This window comes from Heloderma suspectum, chromosome 5, assembly GCF_057233095.1.
Source record: "Heloderma suspectum isolate Gila_16-S chromosome 5, 16-S_ref, whole genome shotgun sequence".
Taxonomy (NCBI): Eukaryota; Metazoa; Chordata; class Lepidosauria; order Squamata; family Helodermatidae; genus Heloderma; species Heloderma suspectum.
Window position 1 is genome coordinate 214,150,150 of NC_139462.1, and position 18,534 is coordinate 214,168,683.

The 18,534-nt window shown below is 45.2% G+C and overlaps 1 protein-coding gene across 1 annotated transcript in view; it reads left to right on the plus strand.

The window, feature by feature from the left end:
• The window catches only part of ADARB2 (adenosine deaminase RNA specific B2 (inactive)), a 635,707-nt gene that overhangs the window by 232,098 nt on the left and 385,075 nt on the right, over window positions 1-18,534 (plus strand). The window lies entirely within an intron of this gene.

The window sequence follows — 18,534 nt, forward strand, 5'->3', positions numbered from 1 at the left end:
GGGTTTCAGTGGCAGGTCTCTTGCCCAGGACCCCACAAAAATATGGCACCATCCCTTCTGGCCAGTGTTGACACTGTGCCCTTCCCTACTGTGGACTATCAAGGGCATAAAGTGTTTGGGAAAGTTTGAGTGTACTTTTTGCTCCATGCAAAATTAGTGATTATAGGGTTGCCATCTTTGGGGGGCAGGCCACCTGTGCCTTTAAAAAATATCTAACAGGAAAAGAAAAATGGCTGCTCCTTTTCCCTGCCCAAAGCCTCACAGCTTGTTGCCATGTGCAGTTAAAGGTATGGGAGCCTCACCAAGGAAAAAAGATATGGCAACCCTAAACTAACATCTTGATGCCATCTTGTGGATCAGGAGGTTCCAATCTGTTCACAAAACTGATCCCCATCTGCGGATCCCCATCCTTTGGCTTCAAGGCTAGGGGTGCTTTCGTATGTGCACAAGGACAGCAAAACTTTAGAGTGAAGGATCTTCAGAGCTCAGCCTGATTGCAGCTTTTGCATTATGAGGAGGGACCACCACCCAGCAGATGTGGATGTGCTTTGCACCCAAGCTCCGTCCCTGGCATCTCCAGTTGAAAAAAAAAGGATTAGAAAGCAAGTGATGGGGAAGAACTCTACTGGAGACCCTGGAGACGATGCTCAGCCAGTTGTACAAACCATCTGACCTTGTATAAGGCTACGGTGGCCACTTATGAATCACTCCAAAAGAGGAAATGCATCACCCCCTTAAAAAAAAAAAAGGACAGTGATTTGCATACCATTTGCATATGCTAATTTATATGTCTAGATGCAAACTGAGAAATAATAATTATAATTTAAATAAAAATACAGTACATCTCACCATAGTGTAGGGGACTGTGACCAGGTGACCCTGTGTGCCTGCCTGTTCATCCAGCTAACTGCAGATGGGCCGCAGCTCTTACCGTTCATTTTCTTTAAACTGGACCAGGGCAGGTCAGCCCTTCAAACAGAAGAGGTGCTCAAATAGAAGATGGTCCTCTGGTAGTCCTTCAAATAAAGGACGGTCCTGTGTAAAAGAGGACACCTGGCCACCCTATGTGGCTTCCATTTTTCTTACCCCACAGTAGTGTTGTGCTGTCCGTTGTTTCACCAAGTTGTTAGCTGAACCTCAGATTGAGAGTTCAGGTGTTCTGCAACCCAGCCTGTGCTAGGTTAGATCTCCCCTGAGCCTCATGACTTCTCAGGTGAAAGTTGGGGAGGTGAGGAGGGGCAAAGAGGCCCAGTAGGTTGTGTGAGGTCTGTGCTTGGGAATTTGGAGCACCTGTTTCCCCCTATTACATGGTATGGCTCTCCAGTTAGATTTGAGGTGCCCTGCAAGACCTTGGGATAATGAGCTTTCTCCTACATCAGGTTCGCCAAATTCAGTCTGTAGTTTTGATGTATGAGGATGGAAAACATTAAGGAAATTATACACACAAGCACAGCGTTTGGCATGGGCTGTTTCTTTCCCCACAATTGATTTGCTGCGGTGTCTTGTAATTTATTCATGCAAGGAAACAATGATGGATGGTGTAAATTATTCTTCTTTTTCCCTTTTGACTTAAATAATAATTGCCAATATCTCAGAACTGTATGGAAATATAGGGGGGAGACAGTATCCAGAAAGTGTTGTAAATGGTAGTGTTTGGTGGTAGGTATATTTCCCCCTTCTCCTTCAAGAGCTGGCAATTAAAAAATGTTTTTCCTGCTGTGGAATGACATTACTCTAAATGGTGGGTATTTTTTCTGCAAAAGGGAGTCCTAGAGCATCTTACATCCATATGTGGCAAGGAGATCCCATCTAGCAATGTAGGAAAAGAAAAAGATGCTCCAATTTAGATAACGGTTTCTTGGATCAAGTGTTCTTCTTTGCAAGGTTTTGCTCTTTGCAAAGTATGCCAGTCTAATCACTTTTCCTTAAGGCTGTCTCTTCTGCAAAAGTAAAAGTTAGAAACTAAAACTGGGGCTAGAAAACAGGACTTTCTCAAGCTCAGTCTGCAGCAAGGTACATTCAGATGCAATAAAATCAGCTCACAGCATCTTCAATGTTTTCTCTTCAATGCCCATGCCAGGATCTGATTCCTCAGAGACAAGTAATTCATTCTAGATTTTGTTGTGCGATGTCTTCCTTCTTTCTTCATTTTTTTTTCTTTAGCATTTTTCTAGGATGCCTTCAAGGGTGGAACCCACTTATGCCTCTGTTGTTCCCCCACCCCACATGATACTCCATTGATTTGTGCATTTGTAATTCACCTTTCCTCCAAGGAAATTGTAAAGTAGGTTGCATCAAGAGAGTGGAGGAGAGAGACAGTTACTCAGAATGATTCAGGGTAGAATGACTCATTGCCTTAGATCCTGAGTGGGACATCAATCATTGATGGGACACTCTCGTTTTCAGGACAGGGGGAGGTGATTTTCACCAATTCTCTCTCCCCCTGCAGCTCCCTGTGCCTTCTGAAAATCTGTCCATAGGACAATGGCTTCCTCAGGAATGTGGGGGAGATATGGGGAACTGCAGAGGGAGGAAGGATCAGTGAAAATTACCTAAGCCGCACTTCCACTGGCAGGGATCCTCTCCAGGTCACCTCCATTTCCAGATGGGGCAGCTAGAAACTAAGCCTAAGGTTCAAATTTAGCCTCAGGTTCAGATTCAGTTTCAGAGAAGCTCTTGGGAGCCACATTCCGGTGCTGCGTGTGGCCACTGCAGTTCCGCACCCCTGATCTAAGCTATTATGAACAACATGGGATCACCATAAAAATGATGGTTCCATTTTGCATGCTCCCCTTCTTTGTTACAACATATCCCATCCCCATGTCCTAACATCATTACTATGTGCATTTTCCTGTATTCGCCAGCAATGGTGCCGAGTCCATGTGTCTTGGAAAAAGCTGGTCTGCTATGGAATCCACAGGGCTGATTTATAGAAATCCGAAGTCATTTGAATCCATTGCAGATTCCTCCAACATCCCTAGCCTCACCACAAAGCACTTGCATGTGGCAGACAGAGCAGTATCTATTGAGGGCGACAGGGAAATTAAACTCTCTTATTTTATTTTAAACCTGGAGCAATGGCCCATGTGCACCAAAAGCAAATGTACTATTATGTTAAGAGGAGGAACAGCCAGAAAATTAGCTTTGGGACTTGTTTCCCATGTGCGCTGTGTATGTTTCCGCTGCTACAGCAAAAGAAGGGAGGAGGAAATCCTATTGCTTCTGTGGGAAGGACTAGCTGCAGAAATGCAAAGGTAAATAAAGTGGCAAATTCCTTCATCTGATTCATTTACATAAATAGCATAACTACCAATGGCCCGCCCTGGGACATTTGAAGGTGGTGCTTCTGTATATTAGCATAGCTGCCAGTATTTGAAAATCCAAAATATAAAATATCACCTTCTCCCCATCTCTCCATCAGGTCTTCCTGAGCTAGGGAGGTTGGAGGAATCCAGTTGGGGGGTAGAGCTCAATGAACCTTCGTCAGATCAGCCTCCCCCCCACCCCCGGACTCCATTCCATCTTCCACCAGCTGGCCCAACTTTGTGCGCAATGAGTCAGGCGAGCTGGTGGAATTTCCACACAATTTTATTTTGCATAAAAAGACATTTGTACAAATAACAGCCATAAATTGCGTAATTTGCACAAATTATGGGCATAAATTGCACAAATTTACACAATTTGCAGCCATAATTTGCCCATATTTTTATTTGCACAATTTATGGCTGAGACCAAAAAAAAGGCGTAAAAAGTCCCCAGAACTCAGGGAGACTGCATGGCTGGGTTCACAAAGCAAGTTGAGTCAGGCACACCACGCAAGTCCATCGAGCCCCGAAAGGGCTGGATTTCCCAGTGGTGGACATCCCTATTCTGAGCCAACTTTTTTTCAGCAACTATATTGGGCTACTTTTGTCCTTTTTCCCAACTCCTTGTGAAAATGTTTGTTTGAATCAAGACAACAGCCTTTTATCCCACTACAGGTGTTAATTAAGCCACCAATGCCAGGAACTTTATGACCAGTGCGAATGGTCACTGTAATAGTTTTACATAATTACTGTAATGCAGTTACCACAGTGTTTATTCTTGCTTTTCATTTCCATTTGACCTCACTGCTAAAAAAAAAAAAAAACTTCTCTCTCTACCTGGGATGTTGAACCTCAGGCCTGTGGACCAGATCTGGCCCACCTGGGGTTCTAATCCAGACCTCTGGAGTTTTCCAGATTGCCATATGCCCTTTTCCTCTGACCACTGATGGTTTGGTGGTTTCCCAGCTTCTGCACAGTTTTTTCCCCATTCTAAATGTTTGAAATGCCTCTCCAAGGCTTACTTACTTTCAGTAAGAGCTTTAAGCTAAAATATACAAGTATTCTGCTTATTTTTGGCCCCATCCCTATTATCTTTGATCTGCTCCCTTTTTCCTTCAGCCCTGCTCTCACCACTGGAACATGGCACCTGACAGCTTCTCCAAAACTTGAATTCAACCTATGGGCTGAAAGAAGTTCAACACCCCTGCTCTACACCCATATTAGACCTGCCAATTTAGGATAATATTTCATTCATCTGATGAAGTGGTCTCATGTCTGTGAATGCTTACAACAAAATCACATTGTTAGTCTCCAAGGTGCCATAAGTAACACCTCCGTCTGTGTTTCGCGGATTGTCAGGTGCCTTTTGTTCCAGCATCTGTCCACAGACGAATGTAAATATATTTTTTTTCGTCATGCAGAAAAATACACAAATCATTACATAAGTATTTACGTGTTTACACAATTTACCTCGGTACGTAACATTTAGCATATGGTCCCCCATTCCATTCAACATTTCCTCAGCAGAAACGTACGTATTTTCCTACGAATAAATCTGTGTAAATTTCAGGGGAAAAAAAACACTCAAAGTCCATAGACTCCATGCGGCCTGAGGGGGTAGGGTGCTCCACAGTGGATTCTGCAGGTCGGATTCTTAGAAATCCAAGCTCATTTTAGTCTGTCTCAAATTTCTCCAGCATCCGTAGCCACAAGACTAACACGGATGAATTCCCTCTGGAAGTTCTTTATTGCTTGACTTTGCTTTCACTCGTCCTCAGTGATGTCATCACCTAGCTAAAGCTGATTGGCTCTGCATTATTGTGACATCATCCCCTTTGCAGCATTTATTGAGCCCTTGGTGGGCAGCGTTCACGATCATTCCCAGTGTACAGGGCTGATCTATATAACACTGCATAATGGAAAGTTGCAGCAGGGGTTGACTTACACATATGTCATGATGTGTCCTTTCTCTCATACAGCGGCATTAATGCAACTAGACTTTCCCCTCCCTCTCCCTTTCTTGTTGCACTACTGGCTGTGCCACTCCAGTCTTGCCTTGAAAGTATTGTGCTTTTTTTTCTCCCCCTTTGCTCCACTCTGCTGCTGGTGCTAATGTTTAGTGACAGTTACTCAGTGCTAATGATCACCTTTGGGGATTTTTCAGAGTGCTTGCCTCTTGCTGGTCACTGGTGAAATGTAATCAATAAATCTGCCAGCCAAGCTTTTCATGTTGCCTTTCCTCTTGGAACTGAACGAACACCACTGTTACTGATTTGTGACAGAGTCCCCTTAACAGCCAAAGGAGTCCCCCTTGGGGAATTTGGTCAGTCCAATTGATCTACAAAATGGGCTGAAATGAATGGAAGGGGACACAACAAGCACTACTCACCACAGATAAGTAATCCTGTGGCACGTGAATCTTGCCTCAAATAATACACAGAGGAAAAGCAGAGAGCAGGGCTGTAATTTTTAGTTTCTTACATTGGAAAAAAAAAGTAATTTCCTCCACATGTGCCTGTTAACGTCTATGTTAGAGATACAGTTCCAATGTTTTCACATTTGTTTGTTTGTTTGTTTGTTTGTTTGTTTAATCCTACCTACATTTCAAATTTCTATTGGTTTTATGCAAAGTGTCATGGCTTCCCCACAGAATCCTTAGAATCAGGGCTGGTACAAGACGTTTTGCAACCTGAGACAAAGGACAAGATGGCAATGGGTCCGATGTAAGTCCTACTTAGAGTAGACCCACTGAATGAATGGAACTCCAGTTAGTCATGACTAATTTAAATCCCATTCATTTCAGAGGGTTTACCCTAAGTAGAACTTATGTTGGATTTTACCCAATCTGCCTAAAGAACATTAGTTAATGGGTGGATTAGAAATGTAATAAATTAATTAGAAATGATGCCTCCCCCTGCCCCCATTCCACATGCAAAAGATAGCCAGCCTAGTTATTGAATCTTACCTCCACAGTGGTGAAGGGAGAGCTTCCTCACCACACTTGAAGGCACGAGTGACCCTCAAATACAGGACTGTCCTCTGTGCAGTAGGGCACATGGCCACCCTAAATGCAGCTGCAGTATGTTGGTGGGTGCTTGCCGTGGGATCATGCTATACACCAATCCTGAAACAGTCTCACTGGTTACCCATCTGCTTCCAGGCTCAGTTCAATTTGTTTGTTTGTTTGTTTATTAAATTTCTTAATCGCCCATCTGGCCGGTCACTCGGCCACTCTATGCGATGTACAATAGGACAACAGTTTAAAACAATAAAATTCCATGTTGAAACATCATATTTCTAAAAATACCCTAACCCACCCCAGATGCCTGCCTGAACATTTTTAATGCATGGCGGAAGATCATTAAAGAGGGGTCATGGCAGAGTTCCCTAGGGAGGAAGTTGGTGATGACTTTGAAAACCCTAGATCCAAGGAGACCAACTTCTGGCCCACCTAGCCAGCATAGCCAGTGGTAAGGGCTGATGGGAGTTGTAGTCCAATAGTTCATTCGTTCAAGACAGGCTAGGGCATAAAGCAGGGCCTAGTATAGGGGTGTTGGTACCAAAAAATACCAGCTTTAGGGCACAATCCTATGCATGTTTGTCTGTTTGTTTTTATTTCATGTCTATACTGCTCAATAGCCAAAGCTGTCTGGGGGGTTCACCACAATTCAAAAAATAAAATCTAGCATAAAAATTTAAATGTACATAATTAGAAAATAATTTGAACAGCTAAAAACCATTTAAATAAAATAGTACACCTGTTCAAACGGCTGGCATAAATGCTCCATCATAAATGCAATGCAGAAAAAAGTCCTACAGTATGACCCAGCCAGATGGACGGGTGGGGCATGCTGGGAATTGTAGGACTTTTTTTCTGTCTAAACATGCATAGAATTGCACCCTAAAGCTCTTTCTTAATGCCAGTGACTAAGCCTTAGGAGAGGCATTTCAACCTTTTAGGATGGGGAAAAACTGCACAAAAGCCGGGAAACCAGCAAACAATTGGCATTTAGGAGCAAGGGTTTGGGGCCAGGGAAAGGCCTTCTGCCCAGGAGGGATGGACTGGAAACCCCAGAAGTACTAGATTCTGCACTATCACTTTAATATTAAATGGTAATATATGGGCCAGATGATACAGTCAGCACCTCCTTCCCCAACATCAACCCAGGGTCAGCGTTAGGTTTGAAGGGGCTTCCAGCAGGATGGCCAGTGTTTCTTACCCCTAGCACTGGCCTAGAGGCAATAGTTCAGTCTGGGAAGACACCCACCGTATTAACTTTCCCTGGAGCAGATTGGGGGAACAGAATGGTGGGAAGGCTGAATGGGCATCTACAGCAGTGGGCCCTGCCAGGACATGTGAGCCCTAGCAGCTGCCCAAAGATGCCAGCTGTGGATGCTGGCCCTGATGTAACCCACACCTATGCCACTGTAAGCTAGCCCTGGGGGTGGGGGGATCTTCACGACAATGGAATGAGAAGCGCATTGGAATATTATCTGGATTTTCATGGAATCAGCTTTGGTCCGTCAGGGACACATGAAGCAAGATAAGCCGAGTGTAGCTTTAAAACATTTAAAATCTGGTTTTCAGCACTTGAAAGGAACATACGTCTGGGTGGCATGGGGAGGGGAGTAGAACTGAATGTCACCAAACTAGAAGGGGCTGCTCAACCAATGAGAGAGGCTTGTTTCCCACCTCTTTCCCGGCTCCCCACTGCTACTACATTATGAATGGAGAGCAGCTAATTTCCTCATGTATGCAGATTTCCCTGAAGAAACCAAAATCCCCAGTTCTCCAGTGTAGCATCTGAAGGCTCTTGAGACCGCCCCACCCCCACCCCAACTTCACGGCATCCCAGCAACCTGCTGCGGGGTTATTGTTCCCACCCATTTTTCCCCATGTGTGCACTGTTGCCTATTGTTTCCAAACCCCCCTTTCAACCTCCCCTTTCTCCCTTCCTCCTTCTCCCTGCTCGCAATGAGAAGCTCCTGTAAACCTGAAATATTGTTACTGCGATAATGCGATAAAGTGGAGAAGGGACTTTACATAACAACAGAGAAACTACAGAACCTCAAAGAAGCACAACATCGCAATAGTGATTTAAGAGAGCAACAGAGAAGCGAAAGAACACTTTAGGGCGAGTTACTAAAGTTAGCCTTTGACCCTTTCACTGCAGGGAGCGAGATTTATTTCTTACTTCTGAGTAAACATGCACAGAAGGGGGAATATGTTAAAGATTCAAAGCAGGCTAGCTAAGGTGAATGAGTGTCCCCATTCCTACGGTAATGTGAGGGGTCGCTGCTGCCCTCCTGGGGATTTTCTCAATGGGAAAAACTACTTCCATTGGAGAAACAAGACGGAATGGGGCATCCCACCCTCTTGACCATGTCACTGCCAGGTCATAGAGGGCCACCTGGGATTTAATGAGGGGACTGAGGGGAGATATGATAGTGCTCTTCAAGTAAAGGTTGCCACAGAGAGGAAGGCCAGGATCTCTTCTCGATCATCCCAGAGTGCAGGACACGGGATAATGGGCTCAAGTTACTGGAAGCCAGATTCTGGCTGAACAGCAGGAAAAAAATCCTGACTGTTAGAGCAATACAACAATGGGACCAATTCCCTAGGGGGGTAGTGGGCTCTCCCACACTGGAGGCATTCAGGATGAAGCTGGACAGCCACTTGTCAGGGATGCTCTGACTTGGATTCCAGCACTGAGCAGGGGATTGGAATCGATGGTCCTGAAGGGTCCTTCCAACCCTACTATTCTATGATTCTATGATTCTAATGCGGGGGCGGGGGGGCACATGGCACACTGTGGTGAACTGCCAGGGAGCTGCTTTCAGTAAAGAAGTCGGAGTAAAAGGAGTTTCAGAAAATGTGGCTTTTCAAGAGGGAAGCGGCCAGTTGACAGCAGATTGGTGATGATGTCATCTGTCACAAAGAATTCAGACCACTCTAACTTCACACTGAATCGCTCGTGAAGACAGCCCCCATGGTGGGTATCCACCACATCCATTGCTGCATGGTATGGTGCAGTGGCATCAAACTTTGCTCTGTAAACACAACCAGATCAACCTCCAGTCATGTCCACCCAGACTAAACTGGCACCTGCGTGGTCCTCTTGGTTGGTGACTGGTTTGGGACATACAACTAGCATCTGCTTCATCTCATGCAGCATGTACTAATTGAAAGAGTGAGCAATATTTCCTTGCCTTTAGATTAAATACCTATGAACGCTTTTGTCAGTTTATTACAGCAGATCGCTGCATAAGCTGACATTTATTTTTTAATTAATGACCGGCATAGCTGTTCTTTCCAGCTGCCTGCTGCAGAGTAATAAACAGCATCGAGATGGATGCCAGACCCTTTCCCCAAAATGAGTCTACTGTGTCTGACAAAATTGTTACTCACTTAGCTAGTTTCCTGACAAGGGCTGAATATCTTCTGTAGTTTAATGTAGGATCTTACCTCCCACTAAACAAAACACGCACAGAAAATGCACCGCCTACTTTGACCTTTAAAACCTCTACTGGAATCGTGGGATATGTGTTTCTTAACTTAGACTAGTTTGTAGTTTAAAACTTCTTGGTGATTCAACAGGCATTTTTTACCAGCTCCAACTGTAAATTAAAATACACAGTTTTGGATACGTGTGAAATGCGCTATTCATTTCTTTTCTTTATGTGGTTGGGGACCAGGGTAGCACCAGATGTGCCCTCACCCCAAACACTAAATATGCATGCACAGGTTGTCACATTTGCAGTGGTGGGGTCTTTCTGTGTAGCTCCGAAGCATATGATTTATGCACTATATTTCATGGTGTACACATTGCGCAGTTTGCGCTTACACACCTTAGGCACCTATGCAAACATGATGACCAGAGTTCAGGCTGAACATGGGGATGGTGCAATCCTGATTTCTCTCAACCCCTCCCCAAACTGAACATGAAAAGGAAAAATGAGATCATAGAATCATAGAATAGTAGGGTTGGAAGGGGCCTGTAAGACCATCGAGTCCAACCCCCTGCTCAATGCAGGAATCCAAGTCAAAGCATCCCTGACAGATGGCTGTCCAGCCCCATCTTGAATGCCTCCAGTGTGGAAGAGCCCACCACCTCCCTAGGTAATCGGTTCCATTGTCACATTGCTGTAACAGCAGTCAGGAAGTTTTTTCCTGATGTTCAGCCGGAATCTGGCTTCCTGTAGCTTGAGCCCATTATTCCGTGTCCTGCACCATCAAATGACTGAGAAGAGATCCTGGCCTTCCTCTCTGTGACAACCTTTCAGATCTTCATAGGGCAAGAGCAAAGTAGCACAACTGAGAGTGCTGATAAAATCCATCGCTTAAACAATAATTTTAAACCTCAGATCACCTCAAATATGCTTAGAAAAATAGTTGCTGTGTGCTGACTTGCTCAGCAAATGATAGACGGAGAAGATCTTGCTAAGATAACTTGGGCATATTTGAACAGGAAGACGAGTTATAGGTAAACATTATGTGACTTTCAGCTGCCAATTATGAGCCAAAACACCACCTCTGATAAACTGACATTGATTAACTATTTTGTCTTCTAAGTGACTTTTTAAACATTGCACTTAGTATCTGGAATAGTTGCCGTGGCACCAGGGACTAGAGAACTACAAATCTCCAGTGGACTTCTCCATCACGAGGGCCTTTATTTCAGTTATTTTTTCACCCATTCCTTACCTGGCAGAGCTGTCCTTTTTGTGAATGTATGGTGCATTTTTAGGCCTCTAGGTAGAAATGTCCTTGTGTTTCTCCTGGGAATAATTGGTATGAAGGTAAACATTAGCTGCTCTGCTTGGGGTGTTTCTGAGCAATGGCAGAATAAATGTTCATGCCTAGAGCTCACGCATATGATTGGCAGTTCTATTACTGCTGCCCTGTGCTCCATCTTGTATTTCTTTTTATTAGTAATTACAATATGGCGACTCAGGCTTCGGAACATTGGGCATGAGATTTACCGACATTAATGAGATGGTTGTCAATAAATATCACCAGGACTTAATTGGGGACCAGGCTCACCGAGGCGTGGCTCTAAACCTGTATTTTTTAGTATCAGAATCCATCCCTCAGAGACCATGTTAAGGCAATAGGACCTGTGAGTGTCCTTGAACTCTTAAGGATCAGGTTGGTCCTACTCTTCAAGTGACAAATTTGTGGAGAGGAGTACCACTAGAGGACAGCACATTGTTCGTTGGTTTGTTTAGTGATACTAGAGCTGTGCACAAATGGCCTCTCAACATTCTCTGGCCTACTGGTGGGCAGAGAAATCGGGGGGACAATTTCACCGAATTTCTCCCAGGGGAGGAGAAATTCTCTAGCAGTTTCTCACAGAAAGGGCTCACTATTGGTAGGAGTGGTAGCACAGGCCCTTTCTTTTTTCCTAATGGTGTTTGGTTTATTGTACTACCTCTGTAGGGGGCAAGAGCATCAACTGTGGTGAGGCTTCCACTTTTTTGAGGAGGAATTTTGAATTTCTTTTGGTGGTAGTTTTGAGCTTACCTAATCACTGCGAGGTGGCCGAGGGTGCTGTGTTTTTTTCCTCTCTATTACACATCTTTCCATTGTTCTGCAGCCTCCCAGGCCACCTGCACTTTCTGAACTGAAAAAGCCCCATGGGAGGAATTGCCTCACGATGTCTTCCTCATGAGGGCTTTAACTGAAGTGCGGGAAGCCGAGGAGGCTACAGGCTGCCAGAGAGATTACGGTACAATGACAGACAGGACACTCATCCATACTCCTCAGCTGCCTCATAAGCAAGGTAAGCACAAGACCCAAACCCAACCCATGAGACTTTCTTCAAAAATTTCTCCTTCTTTGAATTTCTTTTCAAAAGCAATTTCTTTTCTATCAAATTGAATGAGAATGGTCAAAAAATGTGGGAGAAATTTTTGGCACAGCACTAAATAATACCATGCAGTGTGCCATTTTGAATTTATCCATAGGCACCAACGTATTGGGCCAACTCTTTCCAGTGAGATTGCAACCAAAATCCCTAATGGGAAGGGCTTCTAGAAGGCATAATTTCCAGGGCTTAAGTTTCAACATCTGTCATAACTGAACCATATGCAGCCATTGAGAAGTAACCAGGAATCAGAGTTGGGAGGACAGAACCAGAGAAGGAGCCAGTAAAGGCTATACTGTTGCTCAGGCAAAATCCCAGCCTGAACAGGAAGCAGTGGAGGCTGGTGACTCCGATGTCAGTGGGGTGGGGAGGGCAAAAATGGTCTGTGCAAGTGGTCCAGGAGGGCAAAAATTGCCCCCAGACCTCTAATAATGGCCCACCCCTGCTCTAGTGGTGCTGCAGCAGCGGTTCTTTGGATTTCCTACTGCTTGGGACAAGTGGGAAGCTGCACATTTAAAAACAATGCCTTATAGATAAGGATGGAGGGGATATTAGGGATGGATGGCCACCCCACAGTTTGGGTCCTCCAGGCACCTGCCAAGCCGCTGATGCAGCTCGCGTGCCCCCGGACCTGCACTCGATCTCCCCACTCCCCACTTGCTGAGCCACCTGCACTCACCCTGGACCCATCCATGAGCACTGCGAACACCATTTTGCAAAAGAAAATGGCGGTCACGAATATGCGCACATCTAGTCTTAATATTAACAATCTCCAATATGCAGATGATGCCACTTTGATGGCTGAAAGCGAGGAGGAGCTGAGGGACCTTATGATGAAGGTGAAAGAAGAAAGCGCAAAAGCTGGGTTGCAGTTCAACCTCAAAAATCCAAGATTATGGCAACTAGCTTGATTGATAACTTGATTGATAACTTGATTGATAAGAGGGAGAAAACATGGAGGCAGTGACAGACTTTGCATTTCTAGGCACAAAGATTACTGCAGACGCTGACTGCAGCCAGGAAATCAGAAGACGTTTACTCCTTGGGAGGAGAACAATGACAAATCTTGATAAAATAGTGAAGAGCAGAGACATCACACTGACAACAAAGGTCCGCATAGTGAAAGCAATGGTATTCCCCGTAGTAACCTATGGCTGCGAGAGCTGGACCATAAGGAAGGCTGAGCGAAGGAAGATAGATACTTTTGAACTATGGTGCTGGAGGAAAATTCTGAGAGTGTCTTGGATTGCAAGAAGATCAAACCAGTCCATACTCCAGGAAATAAAGCCAGACTGCTCACTTGAGGGAATGATATTAAAGGCAAAACTGAAGTACTGTGGCCACATAATGAGAAGACAGGACACCCTGGAGAAGATGCTAATGCTAGGGAAAGTGGAAGGCAAAAGGAAGAGGGGCCAACCAAGGGCAAGGTGGATGGATGATATTCTGGAGGTGACGGACTCGACCTTGGGGGAGCTGGGGGTGGCAATGGCCGACAGGAAGCTCTGGCGTGGGCTGGCCCATGAAGTCACGAAGAGTTGGAAGCGACTGAGCGAATAAACAACAAAAGTCTTATGCAAAATGGCACCGTGAACGCAAGATTACAGGTGTAAATGGTGAGTGCAGGGGGGACTTGAATGGGAGCAGGGTCTCAGTGGGCATGGCTTGGGGAAGCGGGTGCAGGGGAAGCCCACCAGATTCCTGGACCCCATCAGGCACCCATGCCATCCCTAGGAGAAATGCATTCAGTTCGCATTTTCATACCACCTTACCAAATGTCACACTTTTGAATCAATATGTGAACTGAAACTGCTCTCTTTTGAAATTTGAATGCCTCTGAATTTTACATTGGTGTCATTCCATCAAAAATGCATACAAAAATACATATAATAGGGGAAAGTGCACACAAATATGCATATATTAATGAAACTAGCATTAAAAATCCAAGCAAAATTGCTTGCAAAGAATATGTATATTGGACAAGATTGTGTACGAAACTGCGTACAAATTTTCATGCAAACATTTTTTAAAAATCCTCAAAGTTCAGAAGAAACTGAACTTAAGCTCATAAAAAATCTAAAGTTCAGGATGAACCAAACTTAAGACTGGAAAAATGAGAAACAGAATGAAACCAAAATGTACAGATTTGTCCATCCCTACTTCAGATGACTCGAATCAACACCCTCACCTGGACTGAAATTACTACTACCACTAGTGGTGTACGAAACCCCACTTACCTGGCTCCGCCGGGTTCCACAGGTAGGGGGAGGCGATCCGTTCCTCTCCCCGGAATCCTCAATGGGGGGGTAGGCGATCCATTCCTCCCCCCCGGAATCCTGCCCGGCTGGCTCCGCTCTGCGGCCAGGCCGCGGAGCCGCCAGCTGGGCCAACCCTCAGCGGGGCCTCCAGCCACTGCTAGGCTGGTGCGGACGCAAATGGCGTCCTGTGTAGGGGACGCCATTTGCGTCCCTATACCGGCCCGTGATAGGCTACGTAAATATTTAAGTAGCCTATCACAGCTAAAGCAGGGACACAAACGGTATCCCCTATGCCATTTGCGTTCCCGCTTTAGCTGTGATAGGCTACATAAATATTTACGTAGCCTATCTCGGCAAAAAAAAAGGGAACGCAAATGGTGGCAGCTACGGTGGCCACCACTTGCATTCCCTTTTTTTAGCTGTGATAGACTACACAAATACTTACGTAGCCTATCACGGTGAAAAAGGGAACGCAAATGGCGGCCACCGTAGCCGCCGCCATTTGCGTTCCCTTTTTTTGCCGTGATAGGCTACGTAAATATTTGCGTAGCCTATCACAGCCTCCGCAGGGATGCAAATGGCGTCCCTGCGTTAGCCATGATAGGCTACGTAAGTATTTACGTAGCCTATCACGGCCATTCGAAAGACGTGCGAATGGCGGCTGCAGACGCGGCCGCCATTGGAGGAGCACCGGACCAAGGTAGGCTCTGTTCCGGGCCCATTTCGCAGGGTGGGGGGTGGAGGGCTTCGTTCCACCACAGATTTCGGGAGGCCGAATGCGCTGGCATTCGGCCTCACTGAGATCCGTGGCGGAATTCTCCGCCATGCCTAACTACCACCAGCATTTCTCTTTGACCAAGAGGAGGGAACCTTTTTGAGCCTATGGGCACAATTCAGAATTTGAGAAACTGTCCTGGGCACCACCACAAAATGGCTGCCTTGGGAGACATAGCAAAGGACAAGTAACTAGGAATGTGCAAACTCACCCCCTTCTGGTTCTGCAGATGCCCACCCAGCCCCTTCCCCTACTTGCTGGTCCCCAGACCGAGTTTGAGCCCCTCGCATGCTCCGTGAGCAGCCTGCACTTGCCCCAGCAGCCTCGTCAAGCTCCATGGTCGCCATTTCTTGAAAAATAAAATGGTGATTGAAAAAATGCACATGTTTTCGTATGCGCATATTTATGTGTGTGTGAAATGTGCATTTTTGCACTTGCTCAAATATGCGCATTTTTGCAATCACCATTTTATTTCTCAAAAAATGGCAACTGTGAAGCTCAATGAGGCTGCCGAGATGAGTGCGGGCCATTCGCTGAGCATGGGCAGGGGGCGAGCAGGGGTTTGGCAAGTGGGGCTCAGGGGTGCGGGCGGGGGTGGTTCCGCCGGATTTCAAGACTGAATTGCGTGCCCACACCATCCCTACAAGTAACCTGCTCAAGAGACTGAGTACAAGGCAGAGGTGCGGCCTGAGCCCCAACACACTAGACAATTGCTTTGAAGCCACAGTTTTCAGCACTAACAGAAATGTATTTCACAGCCGTCCCAGCTGCCAGTATGGAAATGTGCTATTTTTAAAAAAAAAAAAAAGTGGGAAGGGCAGAGCACACTGGCAGGCACCAAGAAAGGTGTCCGGCATGCATTGGTGCCCATGGACACCACATTGCCTCCCCTTGCCTTAGACTAACTTTATGTTGCAGTCCTCCTGGCCTCTGTTACACCTTTGCAAGCACCATCACAGTCAGCATGCTGGATTTTGTGGTGTGCAGCCTATTAACTGGTTGCAGCCTTGTAGCTTTGGCATTTGGCCACAAGCAGAGAACGTGGAGCTGCCTCCCATCCTTAACTCAACCCCATTGTGTTGGGAGACATTGAACTCTGGAGCATTGTCACAGCAGGGGCATGTTCATCCCTGCGATCCAGAAGGCGGAGGGAGTGAATCAAGAACGGTGAGGGGAAACTCCAAGCTTTTTGTGGGCTTTGTCAGGAATGAGTATCATTACCTGAAAAAGCAGCGCTAACTGTTAGGATTCAGTGATGGAGAGGACTTTGTTACAAATGGGTATCATTTTGTTACCAAAGAATGTGGGAACTTAAGTTGTCTTCTAAGAGCCTGCTGGGTCCATTTAAAGCCAGCATCTGAGCATCATCTGCCCACCAATATACTGCGACGTATTAATCTTTTTTTTACTGCTCTGCTGCTTGATTTGTGGTTCTCGTTTCTCTCGCCCAAAGGCTATGGTTTTCTAAAGTGACGGTTACACTCAGATCCTTACAGGGAGCAAAATTACATACATAATACATTTATGGATCCCTTTTAGTTACTCCGTAATGGATTCCATATTATGGATTTCTCCAAACCCCGAAGAATTTTGCAAGAAAGGGGGCATTAGGATTTTATGGAGGTTGTGACTCCAGGCGGGATGTTGCTAAGCATTTCTTCCCATTCCCTGGCAACAAAATGAACACAGATGGAATGTCAGGGCAACTTTATTAGGCATTTTACACCATCGCCATCCCTGGAGCTTTGCTTGCTTTCTGATGTTAACGCACCCGACTGTCAGTTGCAGGTTTGGCTATGTACCCTGGACATAAAAAGGCAACATCATAAAAACAAAGTGGCCTTTCTGTTGTTTATTATTTAAAATTATTATTAATAATAATAATAATTTATTACATTTCTATACCACTCAATAGCTGAAGCTCTCTGGGCGGTTCACAACAATTCACAAGATAAAATAAAGCATTAAAATTTATAACGTACAAAATTTAAATCAACGTAAACAGCTAAAAACAATTTCAATAAAATACAGATACCTGTTCAGACAGCTGGCATAAATGCCCCATCATATGCCATTAAATGCCTGGGAGTAGGGGACAGTCTTAAGCTGGTGCCAAAAAGATAACAGTGTTGGTGCCAGGCAGGTCTCAACAAGGAGAGCATTCCACAATCGGGGGCCACCACCGAAAAGGCTCTCTCCCGTCTTGCAACCTTCCAAGCCTCCCTTGGAGGTGGCACTCGGAGGAAGGCCTTAAATGTGTGTTACAGTTTTGCTCTTGCTTACTGTCATAGCAATTTTGTAGAGTTTATTGTTTTATATATTCATTTATTTATTGTACTTTAAAAACCACGCAATAACCAAAGTTCTCTCAGTGGTGTACAGTCTTTAAAAACATCGAGTAAAAACATTCGAAGGGAAAAAAAAAACAGTGCAAAATAGAACCAAGGTAAAACCAGCAGCAAAGAACAAAACAATTACACCATCATAAAACCAGTAGCAGAACAGAATACGAAATGGGCCACTTCGAATTCCATTCTACAGATGGAGAGCTGAGTGATATGAAGGGCATCTAGTCAGGCTATAGTCTTGGTTGGGCTTTGAATCCTGGTATCGTAGGTCCATTTCCTACACTCTGTATTTACTGCAGCTGACTGGCTCTGAATAATAATATTGGATGATTCTCTTATCCAGATGCTCACTTGCATATGATGGGGAACAAGAGAACATGCCTGCTTTCCTTGTCCACCCAGCGTGGCTGTCTCTCCTCTAATGCCACCAGAATCCACACGTGAGCTTAATGTTGAAATAGGGCATATGAACAGAGGCCCGGATTACATGGTAGGTTCATTTATCTTGGATAATGAGTGCACGATCTGGTCCTATGGGCATCCGACTATATGTCCCTACCCTCTGTTTGAAAGTTATTCCCCCGTATGGACATCTAGTGTTGTCAGAGGTGGGACTAAGGGCCCAGAGCAGATTAATCCTGTCACAGCATTTACAGAGCAATTTAGAGTGTTCAAATCACTTCTCATACAACATCTCTGTAATCCTGACTCAACATCACTGCAAGGGAGGCCAAGAGGGAGGAAGAATAGCGCCATGCCTAAGTCCACCCAGCAGGTTCATGGCAGCACTGAGATTGGATCTGTGAAGGAAGTTCCTCTTTCACAGCTCAGCCTCTTAGCACTTGTACTGCATCACTCTTTCTACTGGGAAACAGGCATGATGATAGACAGAAACAAGAATGGGATGTGAAGTGGGAGGAAATAGTCCCAGCTGGTTTTCAAACTGAATTCCAGGGAACCCAAAGATTCCTTGGAAGATTG